Here is an 11,434-nt window from a genome sequence, read left to right as displayed (position 1 = left end):
AACAATTTTTGTAATCTTGATGGAAAAGGGTCAAACAATCTACCAAACTGACTAGAAGAGAATTACTAAATAAATCTACAACTAGTAAGAATATTTAATAGTAATAAATCAAAACAAAACAGGGGTAGTTCACCAGTAATGATACATACTGATCTGATAGAAGATCAGAGTTCAATTCCCAATCCCCATACTGAGTCAACAGCATGTAACTAAAAGCTTCAATAGAGATCCAATGTTCTCTTCTGACCCCTACAGACACAAACCAGGGGTAAGGAGATGCAGAGAGAAAGAGAGCACCAAACAACCTTCAAAAAAGATAGCCCAGGACAAGATGAAATCACTGGTGAAATGTACATGATATTTCAAGAATTGACACATATCAATTTCAAACTTGTCTAAAAATTGTAACTTAATGGTGCAAAGAAAGCCATATGAAAAGTATAATTAAATTACAAAATACTATTTGCTATGGGCCTCAGGGAAATGGATCAGTATTTGTCCTAATGCACAAATGGACTTTGGAGCCCATTCCACATAGAGGGATACTGTATCAGCATAGAAAAATGAGGGAGGATCTGGGCCCTCTCCAGATAAGATAACAGACATTGAAGACTCCCCATGGAAGGCCTCACTCTCACTGGGGAGGAGAAAGGGGATGGCATGAGTGTTGGTAGGGGAGTAGGGGAAGATGGGGAGTGAGAGGAACTGGTATTGACATGTAATACAAGCTTGTTTCAAACTGAAATTAAAAATATCAAAAAAAAGGATTAACCTGAGGGGGGGTCGGGGGCATGGGAGGGGAGGAAAGAGAGGGAGAGGGATCTGGGATCAATATGTAAAATAAGAAAAATATATATATAAATTAAAATAGAAAACTGTTTGGCATATTAAAATAAAAGTATTTGGGAAAAGGGTTCTCTAGACTATAAAGATATATATATATATATAGTTAAATGTTAGGGACTGAGTAGTTCATCAATATTTATCTACAAGGTGAAGATGTAAATATTCTCAGTATTGCTCAGTGTGGTAGGACTGAATATCTCAGTATGGGGTGTTGAAGGCCTGGAAGTTTGCTAGAGAGTCAGAGGTAGTGAGTTCACATCAAAAGGTCACAGAAGCTGGAATATTTTATCAGCTAATGATGCAGAAGCAGTGATGGAGGCACTTATTTAGGAAGAAGCAAAGGCAAGCATGTGTACACTGTATTTGTCTCATATTTCTGTTTATCTTGGTCTCATGTTGAAAAGTGATGCTTATTTTGAGGGACAGGCAGTATAAATCCTCTCTAAATACTCACAGAGACACAAATATGGGTATTATTCTAAATACCAACAAGTTGAAAAGCAAAATATGCTGTTACAGAGTATTATCGTGACCAGGTAAGATTTATTTATTTATTTATTTATTTATTTATTTATTTTGGGTAAGCATGTATAAATCATAAGAAGGTTAATTAGTATAATATATTCTGTTGATAAAAGGAAATTTATGAGCTTTCACTTGATATAGAAAAACTTCATTTAACAATGTGTAACAACTTTATTAATTAAGAAAAAGGAATTTAAATGATCCATATTAGGAAAACTCACAGATAGAAGCACTCAAGAGTGTGAAATGGAAAAGTTACTGCTAGGATCAGTAAGGAACAAAGATACCATTTTGTCAATTCTGTTCAATATAGTATTAGATGCCCTAGCCAGAGCAACTCGACAAAGAAAAATAGATTAAAAAATATTAATTTGAGAAATAGAAGACAGAAGAGAGAGAGAGAGAGAGAGAGAGAGAAAGAGAGAGAGAGAAGAGAGCCATTATAGGATTGAAGAGGAAAAACAACCTTAAGAAATGTCCAGAGACCTACAAGACTGACTCCAACTAACAATTTGAGCAACAGTGGGAAGGCTACCATAAATGCCCTTCCTGGATAGTGAGATCAACAAGTAACTAATCCACAATCATGGAGCCCTCATCTAGTACCTGTTGGAAACAGAAGCAAACACCCACTACTAAACACTGAGCCAAACTAGAATCCAGATGCAGAGAGGGGAGGACAAAACCAGGCTGCAGAAACACATAGAGACAGCTGACCTGAACAAGGAGGAGCTAATGGGCCCCCATAGTGATAGCTGAGAATCCAGCATGGGACTCACTCAGACCCCCTGAAAATGAGTCTCAGCTAGAAGGCCTGGGCAGTCTAAGGGACCTCAGACAGTGGAAGCAGGATGTATTCCTGTTGCACAAATGGACCTTGTGGGCACATCCCCCCATGGAGGGATACTCCCCTTCCTCTAGAGACAGGAGAGAAGTCCCAGTCTTGACGGATTTAGATGACCCCTCCTGGATGGCATCACCCTACATTAGAGGGGGGTGGGTGGGAGGGGAGGGGTGATCGGGATGCAGGTGAGGGGGAGAGAGAGGAAGGAGGGGGAGGGAAGAATGGAGGGAGAGGGAACAGAGATCGATATGTAAATTAAAAAAAAATAAATTTACAAAAATTAAATAAATAAGTAAAATAAATATCAATTTAAATTTAAGAAATATATCTGTACAAGCAAGTGATAGAATTTATTTACTTATATAATGTATGTATGTGAAAAAGTACAAGTGTGTCTGTCTTAGTGTATGTGTGTGAGTATATGCAAAATTGCCAAGTAAGGCCAAAAGAGGGTACACAATCCCTTGGAGCTAGAGTTATAGGCATGTCACTATCATACCAGTGACCACATCTTTCCAATATTGCAAGATACAAGTCACTAGCTTAGTAAATTTTTGATGTTATCTACTACAGCAACCTGTATTGAACTTTCTAACACCAGAGCATACTAGCCAGGAAAAGAGGGAGCACCCAGTTCAGTTTGAAGCTTATTACCTTTCATGCACTAAGACATAGTATATATGAAAATATGCATATATGCATACACATACACCGTATGTTTCCAAATACAACATTATTCAGACTAAGCAGATTGGCAAAGATTTTCTTCCATTCTAAAGGCTGCATCTTCAATCTGTAGGGCAGAAATTATTATTATTGTTGTTTTCCTTTTTTAAGGAGCTAAGTGTTTATTCTGTTAATAATTCCAGGTGTTCTAGTTTGTTCATTTTCATAAAGTCCCTCTTGATTACTGTTTCTGTTCCTGGCCACGGAATACTTTTCAAAATGTCCTTATCCAAGCCTACATTATAAAGTTTACTCTACACTCTTTATTTTGGAAGTTTCAGAGTTTTAATCTGGCTTTTAGGTCTTTGGTCCATTTAAAAATTATTTTCATGCAGAATGAGAGAGAAAAGTCAAATTTCACCCTTTTTGTGCATAAAAATCCAGGTATCCCAACATCAATTGTTAAAGATGCTGTCTTACCTCAATGTGTATTTCTGGCATCTTTGTCAAACTTTGGATGGCTGTGCGTAGGTTTATATTATGGTCCTTGATGCTATTCTATTTGTCAATAGTGTGGATTTTTTAAGCTAGTACAATGATTTTATACTACTGTGGTTCTGTACTATAACTTTAAATTAGAATTATTTATAACTCCAGTAGTGTATTTTATTGTTCAACATGTATTGATTGGCTTTCTCGAATCTTTTGTGATGCATGTGAATTTTACAATTCTTGTTTCTTGTTTTTTGTTTTTTTTCCTGTGAAGAACTGCACTGAAATTTTTTGGTTGTTATTTCTCTTTGTTTCCCATAAGTTTTTAAGACACTACTGATGGATATAACAAATACTTTGGTCACAGAATATAATTAAATCAAGTTGGTAGTAAACAGGAGGCTTTGTCCATGTGGGCAATTTCATGGGCTTGAAAGGCTCTACTCAGGGGCTACATGAAGAACAAAAATGTGTCAGCAGTCTTATATAGCTGAGAATCTTGTGAATGAAAATAATGACAAGCATAGCAAGATACACTCATAGGTACAATGATGGCACAAATGATTTGAGGATAATCAGCCACTGTCTGCTTATATTTAGGGACCACTTCAGAGAGAAAACTTAAACCTGCTATTGTATCCTGGCCGGGAACCATGTTTGGAGAGTTCATAGGACCTAAGGATGAATCTACTACTATTACCCTATTAAATGGATATGATATTAAACTAGGCTCTATTTCAAATCTCTTTACCAAAAATTGATGCATAGATTAGTGCATAGATTAGAACTCTCAGAACTCATCAGGAAAGTTTCTTTGTACAGTAGACTGTGGTTAACACAGAGATTCACAACTGATTATAGTGAGAAAATTAAGTGTCAGTGGGATGCTTAGTCACAAAGTAAATGTATATATCATGCTTAGGTGTCATCATAGAGGAGCAAGAGGAGAAATTTTAAGTGCCAAAGTTAAGGATGAATTGGAGTAAAATAGTGTGTCTCCCTGAATGTGACAGGGCATCTATACTCATGAACTCATAGCAGTTATGTTGCCTACAAGAAATTAATAAGATAAAACCAGGCAATATTCTAGTATAAAAATGGGAGAAGCTATTAGGACCCCATCCCAGCTGTGGAGTTTGCTGACACTTGATGGCTTCCAATAAAAGGAGAGTCAGTTTTCTTTAAGTGGATAGCTTTACATGTATAAGCATGTAGGAATCATGGCACTGTCTTGGCATAAGATTTAAAGATAAGACAAATACAACATTGGGGTGTGGATGTATTTGAAGTTGGGAAAACCATTGGGAGGTCAATATTATCAAAATAAATTCTGTGAAATTCTCAAAGTATTAATAAAAATATTATATTTAGGAAGCTTGTCTTGAGTTAGAAGGTAGAAAAATGTGCTTATCTTGAAAGGTCATACCATTATTGATAGTAGAATCACACTACCACAAGTAGGGATAGAAAAAGTATCAGCCCATAATTTTGGAATAAAGTGACTAGAATCAAATTTATAAAATGTAGAGAGCCACCGGTGCCACTCCCAAAGATGACTCCGGTTTCCTGTCCATGAGCCAGCAAGGCGCGGTTGTTTTCCACCGGAAGGATAGCAATGCGCATGCATAACACACGTCATGGGGTGTTTGTCACGAGTATCGTGGGCTACACCAATCAGTAATGGACACAACTCCTCTGAGCATATATAAGAAGAGCCCTTTTTCCTCTTCGGGGTCCTTCCTCATCTCATGGTAAGAGCCACACAATAAAGCTACACTACAGAAGAATCCTGTTGTTGAGCGTTGTTCTTGCAGGCGAGGCGACAGCACTCGACAATAAAAGAAATTTCAAACTAAGGGACCTCTGACAGTGGAACCAGAATGTATCCCTGGGGCACAATAGGACTTTGGGAGTACATTCCCCATGGAGGGATACTCCCTTAACATAGAGGCAGGAGGGAGGACCTAGTCCCAACTCCAAATGACTTGACAGATTTTGTTGACCCCTCCTGGAAGGCATCACCCTCCCTGTGGAGTGGGGGTGTGTGTGATGGGATGGGAGGGTAATCGGGGGCAGGGGAGGGGAGGGAGAGGGAACTGGGATTGATACATAAAATAAGAAAAATAATAAAAAACAAATTTGCAGAAATTAATATATATTTTTGTAGGGTATACACTTTCAGTTGCAAGAGGAATACGTTCTTGGTTCTAACTATACATGATGGTAACCATATTTAACATTACTAGCTTTTCCACTTGAAAGTATATGAGAGATTTTTGTGTCTTCACATACCAGTGGCTACTATTGGTTATATTCTCACATCCATTTAACTGTTATAATGGGTACACAACTGATCTGTACATCAAATCATCACATAACAAATCTGAAACATATACACGTGCAGAGGGCATAGTTTGGTCCTATGCAAGCTTCCCATCTGTTGGTCTAGAGTCCATGAGCTCCCACAAGCTCAGGTCAACAGTCTCTATGGGTTTCCCCATCATGACCCCCCTTGTTCATGTTATCTCTCCTCGTTTTCTCTTCAACTGGACTCCCAGAGCGTGGCCTAGTACTTGGCTGTTGATCTCTGCATCTGTTTCCATCAGTTATGAATAAAGGTTCTATGATGTTAATTAGGCTAGTTCCCAATCTGATTACTGGGGAGGAACAGTTCAGGCACCCCTGCTGTTGCTAGTTTTAGCCATGTTCCTTGTTGTGTATTCCTGGGAATTTCCGAAGCACTAAGTTTCTCCCTAATCCCATAATGGCTCCCTACTAGTTATTCAATCATCAAAGATTGCTCTCAATAATATACCTCCTTCAATGCTTTCCAAACAGTGCTATCAACTGAGGACCAAATATTGAAACATATGATACTAAGGGGGTCACTCTGTTTCAAATCACTGCACTAGTTTTACTTTAAATATCCATACTTTGAAAATGAATGTCTTTTAAAATAATGTGCCATTTTTCTGCTTATTACTCTTTTAAATTTGGGGAATTTACAACAGAAATAACACCAAGCTGCATAAAATTGGTGCACTCTGTGTAGACCAAATAAGTACATGTGTATACATGCATATTTTCTTTGCAAATAAGCAAATTTGAATTACACTAAAATAACTTAAAATTTCACTTCTTACTAAGTAAACTTTTTTGACAATGTGGCTTTAATGACTACATATCACTTAATTTTGAACTCTCATAATTTAAACAATCCTCAGTTGCTATAGGTGTTAATTGCATTAAATTTTGTAATACTTTAATTCTGCAAGAAATACCTTTGTATTTCCTGCTGAAACAATTGACAATTTAAAACAAATTAGATGTGAATATCTGGGTCAAAGATTATGCACATTTTAAGAATTTGAGTACATATTAGTAATTTTCTGTTTAGAAATACTTTACTAGTTTGCAGTAGTACAAGTAGGGGATTTTTAAATCTTAATTTTTTTGACCCTGAGTATTATTATAATTGTAAATTGTTGAACCTTCAAGAAAAAGTGGCATCTCATTTTAAGTTGCATTTCTGAGGTTACTATAATTATTTTCTTCATTTATGAATTGCTTATCCTTGACCTTAGTTCACTTCAAAAATAAGACATTTTTATCTAATTGGTTAATAAGATGTATTACAAAATTATAGATTAACTATTTTAATAAAGATAGCTTCTCATATAGTCCATATGGGCCATCAACTCAATATGTAATTTTATAGCCTGCTACTTCCAGTGTGGTGATTATAGATATACACAACCATATTCACCTAAAAGACAGTATTTTATCTGGAATATATGTTCCAGGTCATTGCCAGTCCACTAATGCTTTTTGGTGATATTGTCAAATCTACTTTTTCCCACATGTTTTACTTTAAACACTTAGAAACACCCTTAATCTTACAGAAAAAAATAATCATTCATGTTTTCCTTTGATAGGTTCATATGTTTTATTTAGGTATTATAATATTTTTAAATATTTGAGCATTACCTAGCAATAAAAATATTTTACATAGTTACCATAATACTATTTCTCAAATAATTTATCCATCCTCCCTTCATATGTTGTTTAAACATAGTTTCCTTTTGGCCTTGCTTTCACTATGTGAGTAGATATTTCATTTGTACTTTACATAGGAAAAACAGGAATGTCAAAAATGTTGGTTAATTTACCTCAGCCCAGCCTGCTTATAAGTAACATACCTGAGGCCTGGAAATAAGTGATCTGACTACTATCCAAATTATCTTTACTTTGTCACTACCAAAAAGGATCAAGCATTTCGAATTAGTATTGGAACTAGAGCAAATTTCATGTCATTTACAAGTTTATACTTTTGGATATGACCTCCATATTTTAGTTTGATAATTTGAATCACTAAAATGTGCTTGCTTGTGTGTACTAAAATCAGTAAACATTCATCTATAAACAAAGCATAATATACTATCAGTGACTGCTGAGAAATAGAGATGAACATGTAATATAGGCTTTCCAATACTAAGTTGTCAGGCCTGAAATCACATACATTTAAGTAAAGCTAAACAGACTCAGCAGGATTTATTTATTTAGTTATACATGTATAAATTTAGTTATAAGTTAATTAATTATAAATTAATTATAAACTTATATGTGACAAAAACAATGAAAGTGAGGTCATGGATTTGAGAAGGCTTGAGGGGGTATATAGAATGGGTTTCAGGGGAGGAAGGGAAGGGACAAAATGATGTAATTCTATTTTAATTAAAATTTTAAAAAGAAAAGACCTCATTTTTCTTTTACTATAAAAAATTGGTTTGACTACCATTATTGAACACTGAAATATTTCTACATACTGGTAAGATTACATTATTGCACATTCACCCATTCAAATGTCCTTTGGTGTTGAGATATATATATATGCTAAATATACATGTTATTCAGATCAGTGTTGTGCAACTCAGTGACACCTGAAATTGCTCTTAGCCTTTTTGTCATGATGAGTCTTGATATATAATGCAAAATATAGAAGAAACTGGATTTTCAAAGAAAATGTTTTCATTTTAGAGAATAACACTTTTTTTTGGACTATGATATTTGGAATTTGGGTCTGAGTATCATAGGGTTGTGATAGTTTTCCTGGGCTGACTCATAATATGACAGCTCTCATCATGGAGTTTATTGCTGTGGTCACTCCAGAGCAAAGGTCTAGAGAAGAAAATTCAATTTCCAATTCCTCCCTGCTGTCATAGCAGCATGACATTCTTTCTTATGTTCTCACTTACACATGAAGGCAACAAATCTAGACTTAACTTCTTATATTAAAAAAAACAGTGATATTTTTCTCAGTTACTAACACCTTGCTTACTCATCCCCTTCACCATTCTCTTGGAAGTCAAGGAAACACATCATTACACATACCACCAGCAAATAATTCTGTAACTATTTTTATGTAATGTAAACTCTCTCCAGGGTTTGAATTTCAGTCCTGTGCACATCTGGAAATTTAACTCAGAAGATTGATGAAATACTTTGAAAAATTAACTTCTAAGTAAATGAGAAACTTAAATGTGATTTGGTGTTAAGCATTTAATTATATGGTTCAAATGAAATCAAATAAAAGGCAGTGTAATTAACTAGATTCTAGAAGGATTGTCCATGAAACATTTGAGTACACATTTTTGTTATACAGCATATTATTTTAAACCTTCAGTCTAATATCTGATTCACTATTTCAAATGTAACTTACTTTAAACCATTCCTATTTCTTTCTCTCAAGTAAGAAGTTGCTCTCCTCCACTGGTCCAGATATTAGTGATTAGCTAGAGATATTAACTATTGTTTCTTATTATAGATATATATATATATACATATATGTATATATATGTATGTGTGTGTACATATATACACTTATATACACATATATTTATAGGCACATAAAATAAAATTAAAATATAAAATATTTAAAAAATGTATATTTAGGCATAGAAGATGGTTTCATTGGTAAAGGCACTTGCTACTAAGTCTGACAACCTGAGTTGAATCCCCAGTATCCACACTGGTTGAAGATAGCCAACTCCCCTCAATTTTTCCTGTTATCCACATGTGTTACCCCATACACACCAACAAATGAATGATTGTAATAAAAATAATGTGTCTATTGAGGGAACAATTTTGTTCTTATCTCACCCTATAGATTGATATCCTGCTCAACTCCCCCCACACACACATGCACACTCACCACAAACGCACATGCATAGGCATACACAAGGAGAGAGAGAGACACACACACACACACACATTTCCACTTTCATTCTGAATGTTTATTGGCACTTCAAAATTAACCCATCAAAAATGAAATTTACCCTCTTCATATTTATCTTTTTCCATTGTTAAGTATCTATCAATGGAATTGGATACTTTTAGGAACCTTAAACCACTAAATATTCTTTTCTCAGTTTCCCATATTTAAATCATTGATTTTTATTTTGCCTATGAAATATGTCTTATATATGTGTATTTCCATAAACCTGTACTAACATAATTATTGTCTAGGAAGTATTTCATGAAATATCACAATGCATACAATGTTCTATGGCATTCATTTCTTTCTACCACAATATAGTGTCAACAGGGTCTGAAGAAAAAAAATTTATTTGAAAAATGTGACTCCACTTATATTACTCTGAACTTCAAGTTTCCTCAATATCTATGGCATAAAGCCCACACATTTTATTGTTCAATACTTAAAAGTATTGGAAGTCAGACAATCCATTCTTAGTCTGTATTCTAGTTCCCCTTGTTTATACTCTCCATTTTGAACTCCCACACATCTTACACTCAAGCTATATCACAAAGCACATCAAAATTAAATAACCTTTCACTCCAGAAGTGCTGTCTTATATTTTGTTCCTGTCCTATTATGCTCTCATAGCACTTTGTACTTTGATAATGTGTTTGGCAGTTTAATATGTTCCTCTTGGTCATCAACACAGTGAACTGTGTCACAGTCTATTTTCTGGAAAATTCAAGTTGAGACTTTTGATATTTGAGACAGCTGTAAGAAGTACACTAAAGATAAAGTCCTTCAGGGGTTTTATACAATATATTACTATTCTAAGTTACAGTCTAGAAAACCATTTATCTAAAGCAAAATATTTAAACATACTTCTATGATTTCATTACAGAGGTACATTGAACAAAAACATTAAATATATTCAATAAAATTATGGATTTCACATAAGAAAATCATGTGAAGACTGCTGTGCATTCTCAGCTAAACTTATCTACTTTGTGACAGTTTGCATATATGTAAATATATGAACTATTTGATTATCTAATCATATACTCCCTAGTTCTTCACATATCAAAGTAATTCCTTTTTGAATTACTAAGGATAATTTTTAGTTTTAAAGATAATTTATCTGGTGCTCACTTTGGTAGCACATATACTAAAATTGAAATGATATAGAGAAGATTAGAAAAGCCTTATGCTGAAGGATGACACTCAAATTCATGAAGCAAGGATGATAAACAAATTCATGAAGTGTTCCAGATTTTTGATGACCCCAATTAAAAATATAAACAATAGTCGAGAAGCTACATTAAATGCCCTTCCCCAATAATGAGATTGATGACTACCTTATCTGTCATCCTAGAGCCTTCATCCAATAGCTGATGGAAGCAGAAGCAGACTCACAGCTAAACACTGAGCAAAATTCCTGGAATCCATTTGCAGAGAGGGAGAAGTGATGAACAAAGAAGCCAAGCAAGCCCAGGCTGGAGAAACCCACACAAAGAGCTGACCTGAACAAGGGGAGCAGATCCCAGTCTGATAGCTGGGAAACCAGCAAAGAACCTACCCAGACTGTGGATCCCAAAACGTGGATGTTAGTTAGGAAGACTGGGCAGTCTATGTGGCCTCTGGTAGTGGATCAATATTTATCCCTAGCATACAAATGGACTTTGGAAGCCCATTCCACATAGAGGGATACTCCCTCAGCCTAGATACACGAGGGAGAGCCTAGGCCTTGCTCCAAATGATATGACAGACTCTGAAGATCCTCCATGGAAGGCCTCACCCTCCCTTGG

General features: G+C 35.2%; 1 pseudogene; it reads left to right on the top strand.

Annotated features, from left to right (window-relative positions):
* The first annotated feature begins 10,770 nt into the window (after nucleotides 1-10,770).
* Nucleotides 10,771-10,886, top strand: LOC127218688 (uncharacterized; annotated as a pseudogene).
* Nucleotides 10,887-11,434: the final 548 nt, after the last annotated feature.

The sequence above is a fragment of the Phodopus roborovskii genome, unplaced genomic scaffold (genome assembly GCF_943737965.1).
Source record: "Phodopus roborovskii unplaced genomic scaffold, PHOROB, whole genome shotgun sequence".
NCBI lineage: Eukaryota > Metazoa > Chordata > Mammalia > Rodentia > Cricetidae > Phodopus > Phodopus roborovskii.
The sequence above is the reverse complement of the archived record's forward strand: the minus strand, read 5'-3'. Positions and strand labels throughout refer to the sequence as shown.